Below are 25,685 nucleotides of genomic sequence, written 5' to 3'. Positions count from 1 at the left end.
TCTGAGGCAGGGAGTTCCAAAGTCACACAATCCTCTCAGCAAAAAAAAATTCTCATTTCTATCCTAAAAGGGGGAGCCTTAATTTTAAAACATTGTCCCCTCATTCTGGACTCACCCACAAGAGGAAATGTCCTTTCCACATCCATATTGTTAAAGGCCATTCAGGATCTTGCATACTTCAATCAAATCACCCCTCACTCTTCTAAACGCCAGTGGAAACAAGCCCAGTCTGTCCAACCTTTCCTCATAATACAACCCACTCATTCCAGGTTTCAGTCTGGTAACCCTCCTCTGAACCGCCTCCAATGCATTTACATCCTTCATTAAATAAGAAGACCAAAACTGCGCACAGTGACTCATTACCAGCCTTGGCTGCCTTCCACAGCTGTTGAGTGGGTTCCCATCGAACCTGCTAGACCATCTCTGGGAAAAGTGCATGAAGGTGGGAATGCATTGAGGAGTCAACCCGATGTGCATTTTTCCAAATGTTGTCATGGTCTACATCCAAAGCCACCTCCTTGAGCCTTGGAAAATTCAGCCCAGAGATTGAAGGGCATTATTGTTGTATTTTATATTTGAAAACCAAATGACTGCAAAATTGGATTGCAGAGCCCCCCTACTTTCAGCTTTGCGGGTGCAGTTTTGTGTCCAAAATGACACCCATGCGTCGGGCACATACTTCTGCTCATTCCACGACGGATATCATTGTGGTCAGGAGTTACTGTGGACATAGGGGTGTGTGCTGGAAGTACGCAGAGTTGGCAGCTTGTGATGTCAGTCATCATGTAATTCTGATTTGATGACTGCCATTTTCAAACTCTATGCTCCAGCTAACACTTTCTCTTAACCTCACACAGCTGAACTTGTGTTCAGCAGCAGGAACGAATACCCGACCAGTGCTATTTAAAGGGATTATCAACTACTTTCATGTCATGTGCTGATTGATCTCTACTGGCTGCTGCTGAGTCAGTAGAAGTGTTTGGTGGTTTGTACTGTCATTTAGAGTGAAGTCTAGAGAGTGGTGTGACACATGGTGAAGGCATTAGTTCTGACATCAAGGGTTCTGAACAAACTATTTATTTTCAGTCATGGGTGCAGTAGTTTGTATCCCATTTAGGTGCATGCCTGTGAGAATGATCGGAGGTGACAGAGAGCAGGACAAGCTGCTCAACAAGGTAGGGAGAGCAGGAGGCCATATCATTCACCCAGCATATTCAGGGAGCAATTCTCCCAACTCAACTTCAGTGAGGAACAATGCATTAGACATCTGCGTTTCACCAAGGAGGCCTTCACTGAAATCTGTCATCTGTTGCAGCCCAAACTGCAGCCTCAGAGCAGGTCGAGGGTGACACTGGCAGCGGCTGGGAAGGTGGTCGTGACTATAAAATTTGACGTGTCAGGTACCTTCCAGATTGGAGCAGGTGATATTTCCAAATCTCCCAGTTCACTGTCCAGTGTCATGTGTATGAAGGTCACTGAAGCTCTGTATTCCAACAGAGTTGGATGCATTCTATTCTTTCTTGCCAGAGAGAAATAGGTGGAGTAAGTGGAAGGCTTTGCCAGGATTGCAGGTTGCCCCAGGTGCAGTGTTCCATTGACCCCACACACGTTACCATGCGAGCAATACATGTCAATTCTGAAATGTACCATAACCTGAAAGGATTCCATTCCCTCAGTGTCCAGTTGCTGTGTGACCATCAGCAGACCAAGCAGGTCAATGCTTAGTACCCTGGCAGTAATCACGGTGCCCTTCATTCAGTCCACTGTACCATCTGAATTTCAGCCACCATGAGAAACCAGAGGGCGGCTACTGGATGATAAGGGTTATCCGCTCATGACTCTGGTGCACAACCTGCACACAAATGGGAAGTATGCATATAATGAAAGCCATGCTGCCACATGAAATATAATTGAACAGGTCATTTTGATTCTTAAGTAATGCTTCCAATGCTTGGACAGCACTGGAAGAGCCCTGCAGTACTCCCCAGAGCATGTACTACCATTCATCATAGTATACTGCATCTGCACAATCTCGCTCTCATGAGGGTTCAGCTGTTGCCACTAGCATACAGTGAGCAGCTGAAGAGGAGGAAGAACAGAGGAGGCAACCAACACTTCCTCTCTCTGCTTGGCTGTTGGTGATCATCTCATCCACCTGCAGTGAACACAACCTCAATTCCCCATTCACCACAGTCCTACACCTTATCATCCCTGTGTAAGTGACCATCAACAGCTTTTTTAGCACTGGGCTGCACACTATAAGCATTAGCAGGCAGCACAAAGTTTATACACTGTCTTCACTGGAAGCACTGGTTGCAAATAATCATGCATCACAATCCCCACTCCAATTATAGGATTGCTTAACCAAAGTATTTCTTCAAGGACTGAATTTTGACCAATGTATGCTAAATAAAATTAAGTCCTGTAAGCAAAGAAAAATTGTCTTCAGATTTTTTTTTTGCCTTCAGTGACATGACTTTGGTTGCATTTTTAAAAGTCGTTACGTGCAGGTAAGGAAATGGTACATTATACCTGCAGCCTTCATTCTATCATGGTTACATCTCAACCTTGCTATAGAAATTAGAAGTAAGACATTGTTGTCCTGGTGCAGTTGCCATGATTCACTGAACTCTGCCCAAACAAGATTATCATTATACTACATGCTTGTATTACCAAATTCCTCTTTGCTGTGTCATTATAGCACTGTAAACTCAGAAGCATAAGTTATGGTTGGCACAATCCCACAGACAAAATTCTAAACATGTCAGTAATCCCAAGCTGAGCTGCAGGTTTTTTCCTTAAGTATTAAGAATTTTATCCTATTAAAGATAGCAGGATGCGATTGTGGACTTGCATACATGCACCATACAACTTATTATGAATCTATAGCCATGTTGTTAGTTTTATTTATTTTCAATAAAATGTAATTTATATTTAAATTAAAATACAAATCCCATGCTGAATTTGCATCTTACTTTCTTTTTCACATCCTCCAACTCTGGCTTTTTTACTTCGTGGTGTTTTTTGAATAGTAAAATGATCACATTTAAAATTCTTATGGTTAATATTTCTAGGTTACAATGCTTCAATATAGAGACAATCCATATGAACTTGTGGGGCAAACACAAGATACAAACTTAGCAGCAAGTGACAGATTCATGAACTTGAATAACAAAAACTGTCAGCTGTGGCAGGAGACAGGGAGCCATAATACAAAACCTGGTCAGGAAAAAGAGGTAAAGCTCATACACAAGAAGAAAACCTAGAGGAGTAAATAGATAATAAAAGGTTTCTGGTACTGCTTTATTACATAATATAGGATTTTGATGTTCATATTAATTATTCAAGAATTTCTCTATACTTTATCATTATCTTGTAACTCATTCCTATCCATCTTTGCTCTCTTATTTGTACTACGTGTGTGGTCAAAGGGACAATAGTTTAATTGTCGACTGGGAATATATTTAAATTCCCTGTCAAGTGCAGGTGCAGCTTTGTCATTTCCAAGGCACTGATTTCTCATGCACTTATTTTTCCATTAGATTGCTTGTGGACTCTACACACATCTCCCATTTCTGGCATCCTCCCTCACCTTTTCTATTCACAGCTGGTATTTTCTGACCTCTCCTTGTAAGTTTATTACCACTTTCCAGTAGCCCTGGCTCCAGATTTCAATCTTTTGTCAGCAATATGTCTTCACTACTTAAAGAATTCAATTTTTTTGGCACTTATACCTTTTCTGCATCAATAGCGGAAACAGGCAAAGAAATGCATCTGCTCTGAAAGTGCTAAAACAACTATTAATGTTTCCTTCAAGCCCTTTTTTTTCAGCCCTGGCTCCGTTTCATCACATTGCCACCCCCAATGATTACTGACCACATCCTTTCTGCTCCCACACATATTTAGAATTGAATTCAAAATAATTTCAGTTTTATTCACAAGCACCCTAATTAAGCCCGATACCTCTTTAAATAAAGGGCCACGGATATGTGCAATGAGCTTTTCTGTACTCTGGAAACACAGGAACCATAACCGTTGCTTGTTTTGATAAATTTTTAATATTTACATTCTCGCGTTCAGTGGTCCAATAGAGGTTTTTTCATCTCTGGTGGTCTTTTGTTTAGTTTTTGTTTAATACCAATGAGTAGACAGCTGCTGGAGGTGGTAACAGAGAGAAAATGTGATGTTAGGTCTTAAGGACGTGCAGCCAGCCTGGTTATGATAAAAATTTGGTCAAATATGCTTGATCTCCAACAGTTTAATATTGTGAAATCCTGACAGCTTGATGGTGGCAATCCATTATTTGCATGCGTCACTGGGGATCATTATTTGGTTTTGTGAATATCTGAATTTTAGGACTGCCCAGGCTCAAGCAGAAATACAAGCCTATTGACGAGCATTGCCCGTCAATCAAATTCAAAAAGGTCTGAGGCCGAGGCCTGGGTACTAAATCTAACATTCGGACTGCATTAATCTAGACCGCCACTTTATTTTTTCAGAGTTTCAAATTTATAACTACGTAGCAAGTTTTATTTATGTAAAAAGTAATTTGGGAGCTGTGGGGTTGTGTAAAAATAAACCACCTTCAACCAGATCCACATGATCCATGCAACTTTTGTCTTATGGATTCTCTGGTTGACATTTTTTGTGGATTACATCTGCACAAACTTTAGTTTATTGTAATTTGTTCTCTACATATAGCTTTGTGAGAGTTGTGGAGTCTGTAGCACAACACTGGCCACATTCAAGCACTGATTTACTTCAATCTGGCAATTTATTTCAGAAGTTGCAAATATGGCTCATATGAGAATGTGAAATGTGACACCAGTAGAGCAGGAATGCACTTTTATGTGTGGGGGACTTTAACATCCCCCCACCTATTGAACATGTTATAACTGAGCTGATTCTAATGGTGGGAGTGAAAACAGCGTAGAGCTTAATTTCTCAGCATTGACATCCTCAACCCGAGGAACACAACAACTACTCCACATTACCAGCAAATTATATTTAAAAATTCTCATTACTTTTCAGAAATGTACACATTATCAATAAATGGCCATTTCCTTCAAATAAAGCTGCATATTTCTACTGATTATTTGCACTCATACTAGCAACTCTATTCTATCTTCTATAACAACTAGTTTTCTTTTCCTTACAGATTTACAAAACCCTTGCACCAAATCCTGCGACATGGGGCTGGACTTTTGCAGGGTTGAGTGGACAGGACCCAGGGGCAGAAGTCCCACCCCCATTTCTGACAGATCCCATTTTTGCCACTAGAGGGAAGGAGGCAAGGCATGAATCACACAGGTAGGAAACCCGAACTCAGCGGGGCCATTTGAAATTAGTGCCGAATTCAAACAGACCCCATTTTCGCTGATGAAAAGGCCTTAACTCTCAGTGTGGGAGTCACAAATTTATGCAGTAGATATAAACACTCTTGAAGAGCATATAAGGTATGTTTAGGTGTCATAATCGGAAGCCCTTTAAAAAACAAAAAAAAAAACATGCTGCTGGACTGCTTTGACTGCCATCTGGTGTAGGTTAGAAACAAACATTACCATCTGTTCCTCTAATTTCAATAGAGCTCATTGCTGACTTATTATAGCTGAGGCTTTATGAATGCTTGACTGAGTTTCAAAAACTACAAAACCACAGATCTCAGCTGGTGCGGGAGGAGGGGTTGAGTTCACATTTTGATTGAAGTTTAAAGAGGCTATTAAAAAATTAGCTGTCTTTGATATGGTTACTGAATAGATGCCTGTTTTTACAACAGATAAGATCATGAATGCTCCTCTGGGCTCCAATCAAGGCTGCTGCCAGTTTATGATCCCCATGCTGTGATGTGATCCCCCTCCCCCATACTTACCTTGCTATTGGCCATCCTGGTCCAAAATTGGCCAGCCTTCATCTGGTGAGTTGCATCAGAATGACCATTTGATGCATCACAGCTTGCCAGTTTGATGTAAATCAGGCTGTAGCCTGAAAATTTCAGCACCCTCTTTGGGAGGGGTGGTACTTACTCAAGATTTCTTTTGCTTGCTCCACCAGTTTACCTGAAAGTTAAAATTTGATCGCTTTGTGTTTTAAATGCGCTTAGTTTCACACAACTCTATACCAAAAATATCATGAACAATAATTTAGATATAGCCAAATTGCTGAAGAAATGAGAAATGAGTGTGCTTTCCCCTTCCACCATTATTTACAAATTCACATAATATATATTTAATCAAGCTGTCCTATTGTCACTGAGCCTGCTTTCCTTAACTGAACGTATTTCATCAGTTCCCAGATCAGTAATTAAATGGAATGTCATATGATAGCTGCTCCATCTCAAGAGAACGCGGAGGAAACAATTCATCCATCACTCTCCTGCTTTAATCACATGCTTGGTCAGCCAATAATGGAACAGCAGCGATTGCAATTACGAAGCCAACCGTAATCCAAAATGTTCTACTCTACTGGATGGATTCAGATCTACAGTGGCAAGGGAGTTGCAAGGGAACAAAATACAAATCTAAAGCAACAAAGGGTTCTCTGTGCATACAGTAGAAAGGTTAGAAGTTGGTCTGCTGTTACATCAACAGATGTGTGCACTCATGGAAAAAGACACAAGCGTTCAAAGGATTGTCTACTGCCAGAGTGAATAGACTTGACACCACTGCTTAAGCATGTACAGGCTGTCATAACTGACTAAGATCTATGATGTTGTGATGTTGATAACCTTCCATACAGGATCATTTTTATTTGAACTAATTCTCTTGCTCTGCTCGACACAACTTGAAAACATGGTAAGCCTAATCATTACACTCCTTGTTAAGTACAAATAAGAAAGATGGAATTCATGGCTGTCTACTGGCATGAAAAATTCCAAGCAAACTGAAATCAATCTCGTGACTAATCCTGAACACATCTGTTAGTGTGACATTTGAAATTCATTTCTGGGACATGGGCAACACTTATTGCCCATCTCTAGTAGCCCTGACAATATTAAGAGTCAATTATACAGTATGGACTGGAGACGGGTATAGATCAGACTGATTTAGGGTGGTAGGTTCCCTAATGAACCATTCAAGTTTTTATGAAATCACTGCAGCTTTCATGATTGTTCTGTAAGGTGCTAACTCATAGATTTTGTTTATTTGTTTTTGAATTCATTTGAATTTAATTATGCAACTCGTTATAAATTTAATTCATAACTTCTTGGTTACTACTTCAGTACCATAGACAATTCTCTCCCTCTCCCCTTCCTGCTACCAGACACATCAAACAAACTCATACACATCTGAACTGTAGGCAGATAGTGCATGACAGTACATAGGTTAAGAGAGGTCAACAGTAAGTTGGACACAGATGTGATAGATAAAAACACTAAATTTGGAGGGAAAGGCAAATTACATTGTTCTGTTTTCACATTTTTCTTTAATGTGTTTTAAAGGAGAGGGCAAAAGCAGCAATATTTTGAAAAATAATTACTCACGCCTAGATATTTTCTTCTAAATTTTCAAAAATTAAAAAAAACTGAAGTCCTAACTTTTAATGAGTCCCACACATGGTGTTGGAAATAGTTTATTTTTATAGTTTGTTTTGGTCATTTATTTGTACAATACTCATTTAACCTTTAATTACCAAACATGAGTGGATTAATGTTTCACTTTAAAGCCCACCCATAATAATACTTAATTGCTTGGAATTCATGGTTCTACATATGTTTTGGTGAAGTGGATTACACAGTATAACAGAGACATTTATATTAATCTATATTTCCTACCCAACATATTCAAAGCAATGTGTAAACATATTCCAAAATAGATGAGACAAATGTTAACTTGTTCTTACTCTACAGGTTTGTATTATAACTTACATTTGACGCTATCAGAGCAATTTTAATAATAATTTGAAATAGTTTTCAGCCAAGAATGATTCATCAAAATATTCAGAGCCAAGTCTAGCAAAGCATATGGCCCCTGTACCAAACCAGAACAAGTTACAACTATAAAAGCTTATAAGGCTTCTGGTTCTCTTCTACTCTTCTGTAGAATGTCCAGCAAAAACATAATATTATTTTTTTTGTTTTTATGGTGTTCATTTCTTGTAGATGTTGAATTAAGGCAGCATATATGAGAAATTGCAAATAGCTGAAGTCACCAATAAAATAAGAGCTGATTTGTTCATTTAAATACATTTGTTTCTATCAAACGAACATTTCTTCATATCTGGATTACTAAAATATTTCCACTGTACTTCACAAGGTTCTTTGTTTACAAGTCTATTATCTCCAGCACACTGGAATGTTGTCCAGTCATGCACATGTAATGTTTTATAACCACTGACCTGATTTCTTCTGAGGGAATGCCAGTCATTCATTAAACTACACAATTATTCAGAGCATTAATCATAACATTTCTGTGCCTTTACTAAGAGAGAAGTTGGAAAAAGTATAGCAATGTATTGATTAAAATGTAAATATTATAAAAGTCTGGATTAGATATTCTATTACTGTTAATGGCCAGCTTTTGACAATGTAAAGCATCACAGTGAAGCCCAATTCTGTACTCACCCAATATCCACACATGTATTAACTTTCTGGCAGGTATTGCTGGATACAAACTGGTGTGAGATCTCTTGCTGATTTTAACTCTCCATAACCAAAAGGATGCTTTGACCAACTGAAGCACCCCAACTACTGTCTTGTTTGGGATCAGTTAACTCAATGTAGTATCCTAACCAAAAATGAACTGTCTGACCAGCATGGCTCAGCACCACATTACATGCTTATCAATTAAGCTATGTGGGAATTTAGGAGGTCAATACTGGGAAGTAAGGGTTTAAAGGGGTATGAAGAAAAAGTGACGAGTTGGGATGAAAAAGGTGAGGCTTGATGTAATGAATGGTCTACACCTGTTCCTATGGGGTCGAGTATACGATTCTATTGCAATGGCAGTAGGACTGCCATTTCTTACACAAAATATACGTCACAGGTATACTTGAGTTAGATGAGCAAATTAATTAATTGGCAGAAAGGTTCAGAATTTGCTGTAGCAGGGCATCTAGTGGTGTCAACCGTTAATTAGACTTTCCCTTTAGCACTTCAGCGTAAAACATGTTTACTTACTAAGTTGCTCGAAGTGCGAGCTGATAATGGCACAGTCAGTGAAACCAGGCATCTTAGACCTGAGAGATCAGGGAAATCAACAGGATATCACCTTAACTAATCAGATTTAAGGACTGATAAATATACAACAGAAGCACTGAGAAGGCTGGTGAATAAATTCAATGTCAAATCAGGTACAGAAAGGGAAATAAAGAGAGGGAAAGAAAGATTGAATTAAGAGTGAGAGAAAGAAACAGAAAGAAAAAGTAAGAATTTAAATACTAAGTTTGACATTTTTAAAGTCTCCCTGAAAAATTCAAAACCCGAACAAGTGAATTAATATACTTGTAATAGTTAATTTCCATGCCAGAGAGGTTGATTGGCAGAAATGAACAATTACTACATTGTTAAAAATGTACTTATGCTACCAATTATCTCTGGTAGCTTTAGTTCATATCTAATATATCTAATATCTAATATTAATATCTAATAAGGCAGCAACTTCACAACATTCAATGCATGTCAATGGTGGGGCAGACAGCTGAAGGGCATTTTTGCAAAGTTAACAGCAGGATTTGGACCAACATTGGGATTTAACTACACAAGTGTTCCTCACCTGAAGTTGCTATGCTATTTATACACAATACTGTTAGCCTTACCATTATTTTGAGAACAAATTCTGGCCCTGTACATCTCTTGCATATAGTGGCCCAGAACACAACACAGAATCTAGCCCTTTGTTCCTAATCAACTATGTTATAACACGCAACAAAGTAATGAGGAAAGACTGAGACATACTGCAATGGAAACTCCCCTTCATAACATGCAGGATTGTGTTCTCAAATATTCTCCTCAGATTCAGTACTAACATCTACACTTGTAAATAAATGTGACTTTACCTGAACAATACATAAGTAACTTGATTGGCACTCCATCCACAAACATTCACTCCATCCACCACTGACGCACAGTAGCAGCAGTGTGTACCATCTACAAGATGCACTGCAGGAACTCACCAAGGCTTTTTAGACAGCACCTTCCAAACCCATGACTGCTACCATCTAGAAGGACAAGGGCAGCAGATACATGGGAACACTACCACCTGCAAGTTCCCCTCCAAGCCACCATCCTGACTTGGAAATATTTTGTGGTTCCTTCGCTGTCGTTGGGTTAAAGTCCTGGAACTGCTTCTCTAACAGTACTGTGGGTGTACCTACACCACACGGACTGCAGCGGTTCAAGGAAGCAGCTCACCACCACCTTCTCAAGGGCAATTAGGGATGGGTAATAAATGCTGGCCTAGCCAGCGACGCCCACATCCCATGAATGAATAAAAAAAAACTGTAGTGAACCCAGAGTTGAACAGAAACACTTGTTACTATACTTTACCTTACTGGATATATTATATGCTACCAGTTAATGTCTCTGAGTTTGGAAAGTGGTAGATGAAACAATTATGTTTAGGCTATCAACTATAGAATTAATTTATTATTAATATAAATAAGTTTGAGAAAAGGAACAAGGATAAAAGATAGATTTATTGTAAAACACAAAATTTACTTTTATTTGTAATAAAGTTGTCAATACTCAATGTACAACTGAATCTGACACACAGACACTGACCATAACATTGTATGGGGGTGTAACATGGATGCTATTGGATCAGCTAGTCTTTATATACCCTTTTCAATTGCACCTTTCATGGAAATTTTGGATAGAGCTTTCTTTTTTGGGACTCGAATGGCAGTGGAGCAGAATTCTGCCCACTTCACAGAATCACAGAATTGTTATGGTGTAGAAGGAGGCCATTTGACCCATCATGTCTGCACCGGGTCTCTGAGCATTTTAACTTAGTACCAATCTCCTGCCTTTACCCCGTAACACTGCATATTGTTTCTATTTAGATAATCATCCAATGCCCTCTTGAATGCCTCCATTGAACCTACCCCCACCACACTTCCAGGCAGTGCATTCCAATCCCTAATTACTCGCTGTGTGAAAGAGTTTTTTTCTCACCTTGCATTTGCTCCTTTTGCAAAACACTTTAAAACTGTGCCCTCTGGTTCTCAATCCATTTCCGAGTGGGAACAGTTTCTTCCTATCTCCTCTGTCCAGGCCCCTCATTATTTTGAAAGCTTCTATCAAGTCTCCTCTCAGCCTCCTCCTCTCCAAGAAAAACAGTTTCAATTTCTCAAATCTTTCCTCATAACTGAAGTGTCTCATCCCTGGAGCCATTCTCATAAACCTCTTCTGCACTCTCTCCAATGCGTTCACATCCTTCCCGTAGTGTGGCACTCAGAACTGTACACAATACTCCAGCTGAGGTGTAACCAGTGTCTTATATAAGTTCATCATAACCTCCCTGCTCTTGTACTCTATGCCCTTATTAATGAAGCCTAGAATACTGTATGCTTTAAAACAGTTCTCTCTACCTGTCATGCTACCTTTAATGGCTTATGTACATGTACACCCAGGCCTCCCTGCTCCTGCACACCCTTTCGAATAATACCCTTTATTTTATACTGTCTCTCCATGTTCTTTGTACCAGTGTGTCACCTCGCACTTCTCCGCATTGAACTTCATCTGCCACCTATCTGCCCACTCCACCAATGTGTCAATGTCCTATTGGAGTTCTACACTGTCCTCCTCACAGTTTACAATTCTCCCAAGTTTTGTATTGTCCACAAATTTTGAAATTGTGCCCTGCACACCAAGTTCTAGATCATTTATATATATCAGGAAGAGCAAGGGTTTCAATACCGACCCCTGGGGAACTCCACTACAAACCTTCTTCCAACCCAAAAAATACCCATTAACCATTACTCCCTCAGCTAATTTTGTATCCACTGATACTGTCCCTTTAATTCCATGACCTATAACTTTCCTCACAAGTCTGTTGTGTGGCAATGTATCAAACACCTTTTCGAAGTTCATATACACCACATCAACAGCCTTGCCCTCATCAGTCATCTCTGTTACCTCTTCAAAAAACTCCAACAAATTAGTTAGGCATGATTTTCCTTTAACAAATCCATGCTGGTTCTTCCCAATCAACCCAAATTTTTCCATGTGACTATTAATTCTATCCTGAATAATTGTTTCTAAAAGCTTCCCCACCACCGAAGTTGAACTGATTGGACTGTAATTGGAGGGGAGATCTTTACAACCTTTTTTGAACAAGGGCGTAATGTTTGCAATTATCCAGTCCTCTGGCACCTTCCCCGAATCCAGGGAACATTGAAAGATTATTGCCAGTGCTTCTGCAATTTCCACTCTCACTTCCTTCAATATTCTTGGATGCATCTCATCCGGTCCCAGTGCCATATCAACTTTAAGTACTGACAGCTTATCCAATATCTCCTCCTTATCAATTTTAAACCCTTCTAGTGACTGAGTTTCCTCCTCTGTCACCATGGTCTGGGCAGCATCTACCTCGTAGATAAAGGCAGTTGCAAAGTATTCATTTAACATCTCAGCCATACCTCTTGCCTCTATGCGTAAATCCCCTTTTTGGTCCCTAATCAGCCCTACTCCTCCTTTTACCATCCTTTATACTATTGATGTACTTATAGAATACTTTGGGATTTCCTGTTATGTTAGCTGCCAGTCTTTTTTCATAATCCCTCTTTGTTTCTCATATTTGCTTTCTCACATCCCTCTGAACCTTCTGTATTCAGTTTGGTTCTCAACTGTATTTGCTACCTGATGCCAGTCCTAAGCATACTTTTTCTTCTTTAACTTAACTTCTATCCCTTTTGTCATCCAGGGAGCTCTGGATTTGTTTGTCCTACCATTCCCTTTTGAGGGAACATATCTTGACTGTGTCTAAGCTATCTCCTCGTTGAAAGTAGCCCATTGTTCAGCTACTGTTTTTCCCGCGAACCTTTGGTTCCAGTCTATCTGGCCCAGTTCTGTTCTTGCCCCATTGAAGTCCACTCTGTGCCAGTTGATTTTTTTTACTCTGAATTGACCAATATCCTTTTCCACCGTATTGCTAAACCTTACGATACAATGATCTCTGTCCCCTAAATGTTCCCCTACTGTCACTTGATCTACTTGGCCCACCTCATTCCCAAGAACCAGGTCTAGCAGTGCCTCCTTTCTTGTTGAATTGGACACATACTGTTGTAGGAAATTCTCATGAACACAATCTAGGAATGCCTGTCCCTCACTGCCCCTTAACACTACCACTATCTCGGTCTATATACGGGTAATTAAAGTCCCCCATTACAACTACTCTACGATGTTTACACCTCTCTGTAATTTCCTTGCCGATTTGTTCCTCTGTTTCCTTCCCACTAGCTGATGGTCTATATATTACACTGAGCAATGTAATTGCACCCCTCTTATTCCTTAGCTCTAACCAAATCGATTCTGTCCTTGAATCCTTTGACACATCCTCTTTCTCCAGTACTACAATACTCTCCTTAACCAAAAACGTCACCCCTCCTCCTTTTTTCCCTTTCCTATCTTTTTTGAACACCTTGTAACCAGGAATATTTAGCAACCAGATCTGCCCTTCCTTAAACCAGGACTCTGTTAGCGCCACAACATCATAATCCCACAAGGCAATCTGTGCCTGTAACTCCCCAATTTTATTAACTATACTTCATGCATTCACATACATGCAGTGTAACCCTGATTTAGGCTTCATTACTTGCTCCCTTACTTTGACTCCATCTATTAACTTACTATTCTCTATTTTAGTGCTATCTGCCTCTCCCAACATTCTGTGCGCCCTGGTATTACTTTATAATATTCTTTCCTGGTTCCCACACCCCTGCTAGTTCAAACTCTCCCCAACAGCACTAGCAAAACAACCCGCAAGGAACTCAGTCCCGGCTCTGTTCAGATGCAACCCTTCCAGCTTGTACAGGTGCCGTGTCCCACTGAGTGATGTAGGCTGCGCTCCCTTGGCTGTATTTCTCTCCCCACTCCGCGTATCTCCTGCAGGTCTGCCTCTCCGACTGCTCTTCCCGAAGGTGCGTGATCCAACTCTGGCCTGATTCTGGCTCCTTATCTGGATTAGGATCATTTGGCATCTAAAGTAGGTTTCATATGGGATTTCCTCCACCAAGTGAGAGCCCATCAATTAAAGGAGAGAAATGAAGCCAGAAGAAGTGGTAATAGACCTTAAAAAGGGCGGATGAGCCACTAAGATGAAGTAAGGTCCCAGTATCATGGATCTTGGCAGAGATCTAGAGGTAAAGTGTTAAGTATATGGAATAATATTGGAGGACAGATGACCCCTTCAAGGTTCTCTCCCTCTATCTGAAAAATATGGGGGCCAACTGCTCTACATGGGATCTATAGCCACCTCCCCAACTTCTACCAGTCAATCTCAGAAAGTGAAAATAAGAGGGATGTAAAGGGAAAAAATCAAGGGTAAGCCATGTCATTCACGTAAGATGGGTGAGGAAAGAGCAGCCTTCTGGCAGGGAGAGAAGAGAAATAAAGCTGGGACAGAAAATGGTGGCAGGTCGAGCAAATCTATTTAAATATCTTCCACCAAAATCAGGTGGTATTGTGCAGGTGTAGACTAATATTAGCATAAAGTATCAATGACAATTCTATTGTTCTCAGCATATGTGTTCCTCTTAAAGTAGGGTAAAAGGATAGCAAAAAGAACATAAGAAATAGGAGCAGGAGTAGGCCATTCAGCCCTTCGAGCCCACTCCACCATTCAATGAGATCACGGATGATCTTCTACTTCAACATCATTTTCCTGCGCTATCCCTGTATCCCTTGATGTTTTTAATATGTATAAATCTATTGATCTCAGTCTTGAACATATTCAACAACTGAGCCTCCATAGCTTTCTGGAGTAGAGAATTCCAAAGATTCACCACCTTCTGAGTGAAGAAATTCCTCCTAATTTCAGTCCTAAATGGTCTGCCCCTTATCCCGAGACTGCCCCGCAGGCTCCAGACCTCCCAGACATGGGAAACACCCTTCCTGCATCTACCTTGTCGAGCCCTGTAAGAATTTTGTATGTTTGAATGAGATCATCTCTCATTCTTCTAAACTCCAGATAATAAAGGCCCAGTCTATTTAATGTTTCCTCATAGGACAATCCCTCCATCCCAGGAATTAGTTTGGTGAACCTTTGTTGCACTCCCTCTGTGGCAAGTATATCTTTCCTTAGGTAAGGAGAACAAAACTGCACACAATACTCCAGGTGCAGTTTCACCAAGGTTCTATATAATTGCAGTAAGACACCTTTACTCCTATACTCAAATCCTCTTGTAATAAAGGCCAACATGCCATCTGCCTTCTTAATTGCTTGCAAGATAATTACGTGTTTTCACATCTCAAAATCATTAATCATGAATTCAGGCTGTATTCATGATTTGCAGAGTCACTTAAAGAAATGACCTTTAGTATATAGGACAAAATAGGTGCATAGTTTCTTGAGCATTACTTTTATCCGATATGCCCCAGACAGGTCTGCTGCAATGGAATCAGTTTCTTAGGATGGTAGGGGAGTTGTACATGAAGATGTGAAGATACTCAGCCTCATCAGAGTGACCGAGGTGTATAATTATCCCATGAGTTCCTCCATGGACATAACATCATTTAGAATACACTACAAGTGGCAGTGCACATCACCAACATTTAAGACAGAGAGATTTTGTGCATCTGTAAGGGTATCTCAGGTATCACAATTTTTTTGGCTTTCGAGCAACTGATATCTTAACATGAAGATTTCTGGAACTCCATTCCACCACCACAAGTGCAGCAGATCAAAATCTATATCTGCCATAGATCCCAGCTCGGCCGTAAAGAAACTCCTGTCCTTCGTCTCTTCTGCTTCCAGTGAAGCAGATGAGCTCCTTTGGGAAGATAACTGATCCCCTCTGGAATTGATTATGTTCCTTAATAAAAGTTTGGACCATATTAGAGGCTTCAACAGGACTTCTCCAAGACTAAATAGATGTAAAGAATAGGATTACCACAAAAACCTGAGAACTCCCCAGACCTGTTCCTTTGATGTGGAAAGCAGCACACAGGCGGTTTTCCTGTTATATCTCCCCGACCCACCACTAGAATTTAAATGGACACAGGAAATGGGGCAGAAATCCAGATGAATAGTTCTGCTTCAAATTCCTGGCCTCGCTTGGTGCTTTCTGCATCGCACCTGCCACAGGAATTTCAGGGCCTTCATTTTCTGCATGACGAGCGATGAATACACCATGAACAAGAGTTTGCAATTGGTAGAGATAGTTACACTGGGAAGAACAAGCCATGCTGAGACCTGAAAATTGGAATTCATGAACTCTCTGACTTTCTTCTCTTTTAGCATCTAGAATCAGGGCATTGAAGGAGGCCATTTGACCTCTTGTACCTATGCTGGCTCTTTTAAAGGGCAATCTGATTATTCCAACTCTCCTGCTCTTTCCCCAAAGCCCTCCAAATTTTTCCTTTTCCAGTGCATATCCAACCCCTTTCGTAAATTACTATTAAATCTACTTCAACCAACTTTTCAGTCAGTGCATTCCAGATCATGACAACTTGTTGGCTGAAAAAAGTCTCCTCATCTTTCCTCTAGCTCCTTTGCTAATTTTCCCTAAATTTGTGTCCTCTGGTCATCGACCCACCTACTATTGGAGATAGTTTCTCCTTAGTTACTGGATTAAAACTCTATTTCAACACATCTATTAAATCTCCCTGTAACATTCTCTGTTATAAGGAGAGTGATTTGAGCTTCCTGAATATCTTTATGTAAGTGAAGTCTCTCTTCTCTGGTGCCTTCCAGTAAATCTGTTTTGCACCCTCTCCAAGGTCTTGATATCCTTCCTAAAGTGTGGTGCCCAGAAATGAACACAATATTCTAGCTGGCTTCAGATTAGTGATTCTTAAAGTTTTATCAGACCTTCCTTGGTTTTGAATCCTATGGGCTGAATTTTACGCTGGGGGTGTGGTGCCAGGCCCCCGGCATAAAAGTCTGGGTAGAAGCTGCCTCCAATTATCCGGTTCACCCTGTAGCCATTTAGCAGGCATCGGGCTGTTAATTGGCTTTAGGTGGGCCTTCTGCCCCATCTGGGAGGAAGCCCTATCTCTGAGAGCTGCTGGACAATCAGAGGGCCAGCAGCTCTCTTGCCCCAGCAGCACCATTCAGCATCATGGCCATTGCTGGGACTGCATGCAGTCCACTAAAGATAAGCCATGGAGCCTGGACAAAGGTAAATCTGTGATCTCTCTGCAACCAGGTGCCGGTGAGAGGGTTGGGGATCCAGGGTGGACAGTGCAGGGCAGGAGGGGAAACAAGTGGGGAAATAACTTGGGGGGGGGGGCAAGGTACTTTGATGGGCACAGGGTACGCAAAAATGAGGCACCACCCCCTTGCCTGGCAATCAGTCTGCCAGTTTTCATCTGGCGAGCTGGACACTTGGCACCAGCCTCCCCCGTCGTGAGTAAAATCCCAGAGGTGGGGGAGTGGAGGCCCTTAAGCGGCCATTAGTTGGCTACTTAAAGGCCACAAATGGCCTATGGGCAACCAGGCTGCTCGATGCCTCCCCTGCCGCTGGTAAAATTGTAGTGGGGTGGGTGGAGTGGGTGGGCAGTGGGCACTGTGCCACTGTCATGGTGCCCAATTTTAAGGGCACACCACCTGCATCCTACCCCAGGGTGATGCAAAATTCCAGCCTATGCCTCTATTTATAAGGACCAGGATCCTGCATGTTTTTATCATGGCCTTCTCAATTTGCCCTGCCACCATTATTTTGTATGTGAACCCCCTCATAGGTTTCTCTGTCCCTCTTTAAAATTGTATTATTTAGTTCATTTTGCCTGTTCCCATTCTTCCCTTCAAAATGTAACATTTCACACTTCTCTATATGAAATTTCATTTGCCATGTCTTCTCATTTCACCAGTCTATGTCCTCCTGAAATCTGCTGCTATCTGTCTCACAATTTATGAGTTTTGTGTCATCTGCAAAATTTGAAATTATACCATTTATACCCAAGTCCAGGTTATTAGTATATATCAAAATGAGCAGTGGTCCAATATTGATGCCAGGGGGACATCATGGTGCATTTCCCTCCGATCTGATAAACAACCATTCACCATTAATCACCATTACTCAGGAATCACAAAATCACAGGATTGTTACAATGCAGAAGGAGGCCATTCAGCCCATCATGTCTGCATCAGCTCTTCGAATGAGCAATTCCCTTAGTGCCATTCTCCTACCTTTTCCCCGTAACCCCACACATTATTTATTTTCAGACAACAGTTTAATTCCCATTAGAATGCCTTGATTGAACTTGCCTTGCCACACTTCCAGGCATTGCATTCCAGACTCTAAACACCCGCTGTGTGAAAAAGTTCTCTTTCATATTTCTTTTGTTTCTTTTGCCAGTTACTTTAAATCTGTGCCCTCTCATTCTCAATCCTTTTATGACTGGGAACCGTTTGTCCCTATCTACTTGTCCAGGTCCGTCATGATTTTGAATACCTCTATCAAATCTCCTCTCTGCTTTCTCTCCTCCAAGGAAAACAGTCCTAACTTCTCCAATTTATCTTCATAACTGAAGTTTCTCATCCCTAGAACCATTCTCATGAATCTTTTCTGCAATATTTCCAATGCCTTCCTAAAGTGCCCAGAACTGGATGCAATAATCCAGCTGAGGCCAAACCAGTGTCTTATAAAAGTTCAACAAAACCTCCTTGCTCTTATACTCTATGTCCCTATTAATAAAGCCTAGGATATTGTATGCTTTATTAACCACTCTCTCAACCTGTCCTGCTACCTTCAATGACTTATGCAAGTAAAATGATTACATACAAAACAAACCAAGCTACTGTAGCCTCCTGAAGCTACTTGGCTTCCAAATCTTCCTGCAATAAGTTAGTTCCACCCAAAAATGGCATGTTCCCAATGACTGATAGTATTCAAATCTTAGCATCATTATACAAATTAGATTGACCCAGAAACTGCCATGGCATCGACCTACTTCTTGTTGTCCGCCATTTTACGTGCAGCATTTGCCCAAGCGGAATATAGAAATCATTGTGCAAGCTAGTAGAAATTAAATCTCCCAGAAACCTTTAGCAATCCATTGTTTCACTATGAATAGCACATCAAAAGCAATTTCTAGGCTATGGCATGAGTTGCTTCATGTCATGCGTCAATGATCAATTATAGTCTAATTATGCCTTTATTCATGAAAGCAATGGGAATCAGCCTATGAAAATTCCTTCAGCAGTATATTTCTGTTCTTATGACATACATGAAGTAATTTGCATAACCTCATTGTTTTCACTTTCAGACTATTACTTACCACATTCTTGCTATCACTGGTCTGCTTCAGTGCAGTGTTCTTTCACTAAATCTCTAATAACTATTACCTTAGATACATACATGTACGATGCTCCTACTTTCTAGTAATATTTATGCATTATCTTTGTGTTTATCTTTATGTTATGCAATGTCTTTCAGACCTCCAGACAAGTTCTCTTAGGTGATGAGATACAATTCACCCTGATATATTGGAAAATTTATCACCTTTTTGCAATTTTTTTATTCGTGCATGGAACGTGTGCGTTGATGGCAAGGCCAGCATTTGTTGCTCATCCCAAATTGCTCTCGAGAAAACAGTGGGGTGAGCAACCTTTTGAACTACTGCAGTCCATCTTGTGCAGGTACATCTACAGTGCTGTTAGGAAGGGCGTTCATGGATTTTGATCGACTGACAGTGAAGAAAGGGTGATATAGTCCCAAGTTAGGATGGTGTGAAGCTTGAAGGAGAACTTGCAGGTGGTGGTTTTCCCATGCACCTGCTGTCCTTGTCCTTTTAGATGGTAGAGGTTATGTGTTTGGAAGATGCTGTCGAAGGAGGCTTGGCAAGTTGTTGCAATGCATTTTGTACATGGTACACACTGCTGCCACTGTGCGCCTGTGGAGGAGGGAGTGAATGTTCAAGATGATTGATTGGGTGCTGATCAAACGGCCTGCTATGTTCTGGATGGTGTCAAGCTTTGAATATTGTTGCATATGCACTCATCCAGCCAACTGGAGTGTTTTCCATCACATTTCTGAATTGTGCCCTGTAGATGGTGGATAGGCTTTTGGGGGTCAGGAGGTGAGTTGCTCACTGCAGAATACCCCATCTCTGACCTGCTTTTGTAGCCACAGTATTTATATTGTTAGTCCAGTTCAGTTTCTAATCAATGGTAAGTCCCAGAATGTTGATAGTGGGGGTTTTAGTGATGGTAATGCCATTGAATGTCAAAGGGAGATAGTTAGCTTCTCTTTGTTGGAGATAGTCATTGCCTGGCACTTGTGTGGTACGAATGTTACTTGTCATTCTTCAGCCCAGGTCTGAATGTTGCCCAGGTCTTGCTGCGTGCAGACACGGGCAGCTTCAGTATCTACTTCAAAAGCTTCCGAACATGTAAGCTGTTCTTGGATATTTTCATTGACACTAACAAAATCACATTCACTGACATTTCAAAGATTTAGATTCCCAACCAAGAACTATTGTTAATTCTTTTAAAATGACTAATAGTTTATATATTTATTCATTAAAAGGGGAATGCTGTCCATTTACAAATCAAAAAAAAAACTATTGATAAGCACTGTTTGAGGAAAACAATATTACTTTCGGAAATAATTCAATGAATTTAATTCTCCATGTATGAATAATATCATTCTTTTCACCAGGATAACTGCAAGTATTAACTTAGAAGAATTCAGTAATGAAGCATGTAGGTACCTTGTAAATTACTTCATGGAGGTGATCCTTAGTATTAAGTAGAATATAGGAAACAGGAGGAATAGAGCAAAACAAAAAAAAATGCAGTTCTATATTATGTAAATCAAGGCTGAAGTTCACAACTCAAGCACGCTTTATTCATGCTGAGGAAGATTAAAAACTAGTGCAAGGATTACCTGGAATTCATTGCAAGTAAGTGTAGACTGCATTCAGGAAAATTTGCTTAGCTTTACCTTGAAATTAAACCCGGTTGATTAAAGTATAAATCATGAAGAGCTTACTTTCTTTTTAATTAGTAGGTATATGTCTACCTTTTGCTGCTGACTTTACTATAAATTAGCCTTGCATGTAGAATCTTGAGATTGATTCAAATTCTAACAGATGTACTGGAGACTAACATCCTGCATGAACTTGTGAGATATTTGTTTTTTCATATATGAGCTATTTGGGGGCTTTTAATTAGTTAGTAAGAATGTGCCTGGCAGATTAAATGGCTGTGTCTATTCATCTCACAAAGGCTCTTGGATCTTTCCTATAGAAGAGTTGTAAGATTTTAATTGGAAAAGAATCAAATTGACATTGATGTGATAAACAATATGTCAACACCATCAAGAAATCTGAGCAATGTCTGACATACGACAACTTGTAGATGAGTTGCCTTTCTTCGATCCAGCTCAAATCTGCAACATCACAAGATCTTTGTATAACAGTTTGTAAACTATCTGTACACCTTAATCTTTATCTAGACTTTATGATTCCAACCAGATCCGGTTTCAGTTCACACCCCTAAACTGATAGGCATTTAGATAACAGTTTGTAAACCCAACGCCAAGAGTTATATAGACCTAAAGAAAAACATTGATCAAAAGAATTCAAAATTACTTTAGCCGTAGCTGTGATTCTGGGTTTCAGTGAGTGGGGCTGCGCTTTACAATCTCTGTAGTTTTTAAATTACTGAACTGTGTAATCCCTATTAAAAATACTGTGTTCATCAGGGACTCAGTGATTAAAGTCCATCAAGTGCCGGGAACTTATGAATTTCTTTGTCGTTAAGGTTGAGACCATCCATTCAGCTACCTCCAGTGCTTCCCCCCAAGCCCAACTTTACCCTGCATTCCCCAGCCCTGGTCCTGAAACAGTGGCTGGGATTTTCCAGCCCCATTGTGGTGTGACCTACTGCGGGACATTCGGCGGCCCAGCCAAACATCCACTGACTTTCAGCAGGGCTGGGCGATCCCAGCGGTGAGCAGGGCCAGAAAATCCTGCCCAGTATTTTTCTCTTGTTTCTCTCCCATTTCCCTGATGTTCCCTTTGAGCTAATTTTCCCCATGCGACACACATGCTCCTTTTACCCCCTTCCCCATTTAAGTGCTTGTCTGACAATCCAGCTCTTACATGAGTTGCAATCCTCCAGATATGTTCTTTGGCATCTGCCACAAACTCTTTATCCCTTGCCACTGATTCCAAGCCCCTCACTGGCCACGGTCTAGGGCTGAAGCAGACAGCCTGAGCATCCCACATGATCCTGACCTATACCCTCTCCATCCCAAAGGTTGCTGAACTCCACCTCCACGACATGCTTGCCTCTACCCCTACCCTCAGCTCACCTGCTGCTGAAACCCTCATCCACAGTTTTATCAGCCCCAGGTTTGACTATTACGATATTTTCTTGGATATCTTCTAGGAGTGGAGAGAACAGTGTGCAATCATTGTTTTGCTTTCTCCCAGTTTAATTGTTCTGATTTAATTTTCTGGCTTTAGTTGCTTTTGTTAATTTGTAACAGTGGGCTTGAGCTTTCATGCCTGATTTCATGCTTGTAATTTTTATTATTTTAATTATTCTTTGCTCGTTTTAAAACTAGTCTTGATGGGGCATCCTTTCTTGGAATTTTAATAGTTTTACCCATTCAGGGAAATACCTGTTCCATCCCAGTAGTGTTCTGCTCATTCCTATCCCACAATTTCCAGCAACCTATCCAAAAATGAGCTTATTTTAATATTTTGCCCACCAACCCTTGAATGTCTTCAAGCAAACCAATTATGTGACTCAACAGAGAGCTTCTGTACCATTGGGCACCACATGCAATTTTTGCTTTAATTAGCTTTAATTTTATTGATTAAATAATGAAAAGACTGAAGCCATTGTCTTTGGACTCCACTACAAAATTCTTTCCCTGACCACCTTTTCCATCCCTTTCCCATCTCTCTTAGGCTGAGCTATACCATTCACAGTTGACGTTTCGAATCCTCATGACCCTTCAACAGAACTAAGTAAAAATAGGAGAGGGATGAAATATAAGCTGGTTTAAGTGGTGGCGGTGGGTGGGTGCGGGGGGGGGGGCGGTGTGTGTGGAAAGAGGGGGGGTGGGGGGGTTGTTGGGACACGCAAGCAGTGATAGGAGGAGATAACCAAAAGATGTCACAGACAAAAGAGGTGTTGAAGGTGGTGATATTATCTAAAAGAATGTGCTAATTAAGAGTGGATAGCAGGACAAGCAAGGTACAGATAGCTCTAGTGGGGGGTGGGGTGAAATAAGACTAAAAGGGCATAAAAGGTATAAATAAATGATGGGTGGAATACATTTAAAAATAATGGAAATAGGTGGGAAAAGTAAAATCTATATAAATTATTGGAAAAAACAAAAAGGAGGGGGAAGAAACGGAAAGGGGGTGGGGATGGAGGAGGGAGTTCAAGATCTAAAATTGTTGAACTCAATATTCAGTCCGGAAGGCTGTAAAGTGCCTAATCGGAAGATGAGGTGCTGTTCCTCCAGTTTGCGTTGAGCTTCACTGGAACAATGCAGCAAGCCAAGGACAGACATGTGGGCAAGAGAACAGGGTGGAGTGTTAAAATAGCAAGTGACAGGAAGGTCTGGGTGATGCTTGCGGACAGACCGAAGGTGTTCTGCAAAGCGGTCACCCAGTCTGAGTTTGGTCTCTCCAATGTAGAGGAAAAGGCATTGGGAGCAATGAATGCAGTAGACTAATTTGAGGGAAGTGCAAGTGAAATGCTACTTCTCTTGAAAGGAGTGTTTGGGCCCTTGGACGGTGAGGAGAGAGGAAGTGAAGGGGCAGGTGTTGCATATCTTGCGTTCGCATGGGGAGGTGCCATAGGAGGGGGTTGAGGAGTAGGGAGTGATGGAGGAGTGGACCAGGGTGTCACAGAGGGAACGATCCCTACGGAATGCCGCCGGGGGGGGTGAAGGGAAGATGTGTTTGGTGGTGGCATCATGCTGGAGTTGGCAGAAATGGCGGAGGATGATCCTTTGAATGTGGAGGCTGGTGGGGTGATAAGTGAGGACAAGGGGGACCCTATCATGTTTCTGGGAGGGAGGAGAAGGCGTGAGGGCGGATGGCGGGAGATAGGCCGGACACGGTTGAGGACCCTGTCAACTACAGTGGGTGGAAATCTCGGTTAAGGAAGAAGGACATGTCAGAGGAACTGTTTTTGAAGGTAGCATCATCAGAACAGATGCGACGGAGGCGAAGGAACTGAGAGAATGGGATGGCGTCCTTACAGGAAGCGGGGTGTGAGGAGCTGTAGTCGAGGTAGCTGTGGGAGTCGATAGGCTTGTAATGGATATTGGTGGACAGTTTATCACCAGAAATTGAGAGAGAGATCAAGGAAGGGAAGGGAAGTGTCAGAGATGGACCATGTGAAAATGATGGAGGGGTGGAGATTGGAAGCAAAATTAATAACTTTTTCCAGGTCCTGACGAGAGCATGAAGCAGCACCGAAGTAATCATTGATGTCCCGGAGAAAGAGTTGTGGGAGGGGGCCAGAGTAGGACTGGAACAAGGAATGTTCCACATACCCCATAAAGAGACAGGCATAGCTGGGGCCATGCGGGTACCCATAGCCACACCTTTTATTTGGAGGAAGTGAGAGGAGTTAAAGGAGAAATTGTTCAGTGTGAGAACAAGTTCAGCCAGATGGAGGAGAGTAGTGGTGGATGGGGATTGTTCAGGCCTCTATTCGAGGAAGAAGCAGAGAGCTCTCAGACCATCCCGGTGGGGGATGGAGGTGTAGAGGGATTGGACGTCCATGGTGAAGAGGAGGCGGTTGGGGCCAGGGGACTGAAAATTGTTGATGTGACGTAAGGTGTCAGAGGAATCACGGATGTAGGTGGGAAGGGACTGGACAAGGGGAGAGAGAAGGGAGTCAAGATAGCAAGAAATGAGTTCCGTGGGGCAGGAACAGGCTGACACGATCGGTCTGCCGGGACAGTCCTGTTTGTGGATTTTGGGTAGGCGGTAGAAGCGGGCCGTCCGCCGTTGGGAGACTATCAGGTTGGAAGCTGTGGAAGGAAGATCTCCAGAGGAGATGAGGTCAGTTGAACGGGGATCTCAGCTCAATGAATTTCGGGCTTGGCACGATGCTGAACTCTTCTTCCGCCGCCTTCGTCTCCGTGCTCACTTCTTTGGGCAGGAGTCCTCTCCTCGTTCAACGGATCCTTTTACCCACCTCCAATATTCTCCCTCCACCTGGACCCCTTCCTCTGGATTCTTACCTTCTCTTGATCTTTTCATTGAGAACTGTCGGCGTGACATTAGTCGTCTCAATTTCTCTGCTCCTCTCATCCATTCTAACCTGTCTCTCTCTAAACTTACTGCACTCCGTTCTCTCAGGTCCAACCCTAACATTGTCATCAAACCCGCTGACAAGGGTGGTGCTGTTGTTGTCTGGCGCACTGACCTCTACCTCGCAGAGGCTGAGCGTCAACTCGCAGACACTTCCTCCTACCTCTCCTTGGACCATGACCCCACCACTGAACATCAAGCCATTGTTTCCAGGACTGTCACTGACCCCATCTCCTCTGGAGATCTTCCTTCCACAGCTTCCAACCTGATAGTCGCCCAACCTCGGACGGCC

The 25,685-nt window shown here is 41.6% G+C and overlaps 1 protein-coding gene and 1 long non-coding RNA gene across 5 annotated transcripts in view; one reads left to right on the top strand and one right to left on the bottom strand.

Annotated features, from left to right (window-relative positions):
* Nucleotides 1-25,685, bottom strand: part of LOC144689662 (EGF-containing fibulin-like extracellular matrix protein 1) — a 186,154-nt gene that overhangs the window by 95,319 nt on the left and 65,150 nt on the right. The gene's annotated exons all lie outside the window — the stretch shown is intronic.
* LOC144689663 (uncharacterized) lies at nt 5,214-8,395 on the top strand. Its single transcript, XR_013578683.1, has 2 exons — nt 5,214-5,310; nt 6,286-8,395. It is a non-coding gene; the product is annotated as an uncharacterized LOC144689663 (long non-coding RNA).

This window comes from Cetorhinus maximus, chromosome 14 (assembly GCF_964194155.1).
Source record: "Cetorhinus maximus chromosome 14, sCetMax3.hap1.1, whole genome shotgun sequence".
Taxonomy (NCBI): Eukaryota; Metazoa; Chordata; class Chondrichthyes; order Lamniformes; family Cetorhinidae; genus Cetorhinus; species Cetorhinus maximus.
This window is presented reverse-complemented; position numbering and strand designations above follow the sequence as displayed.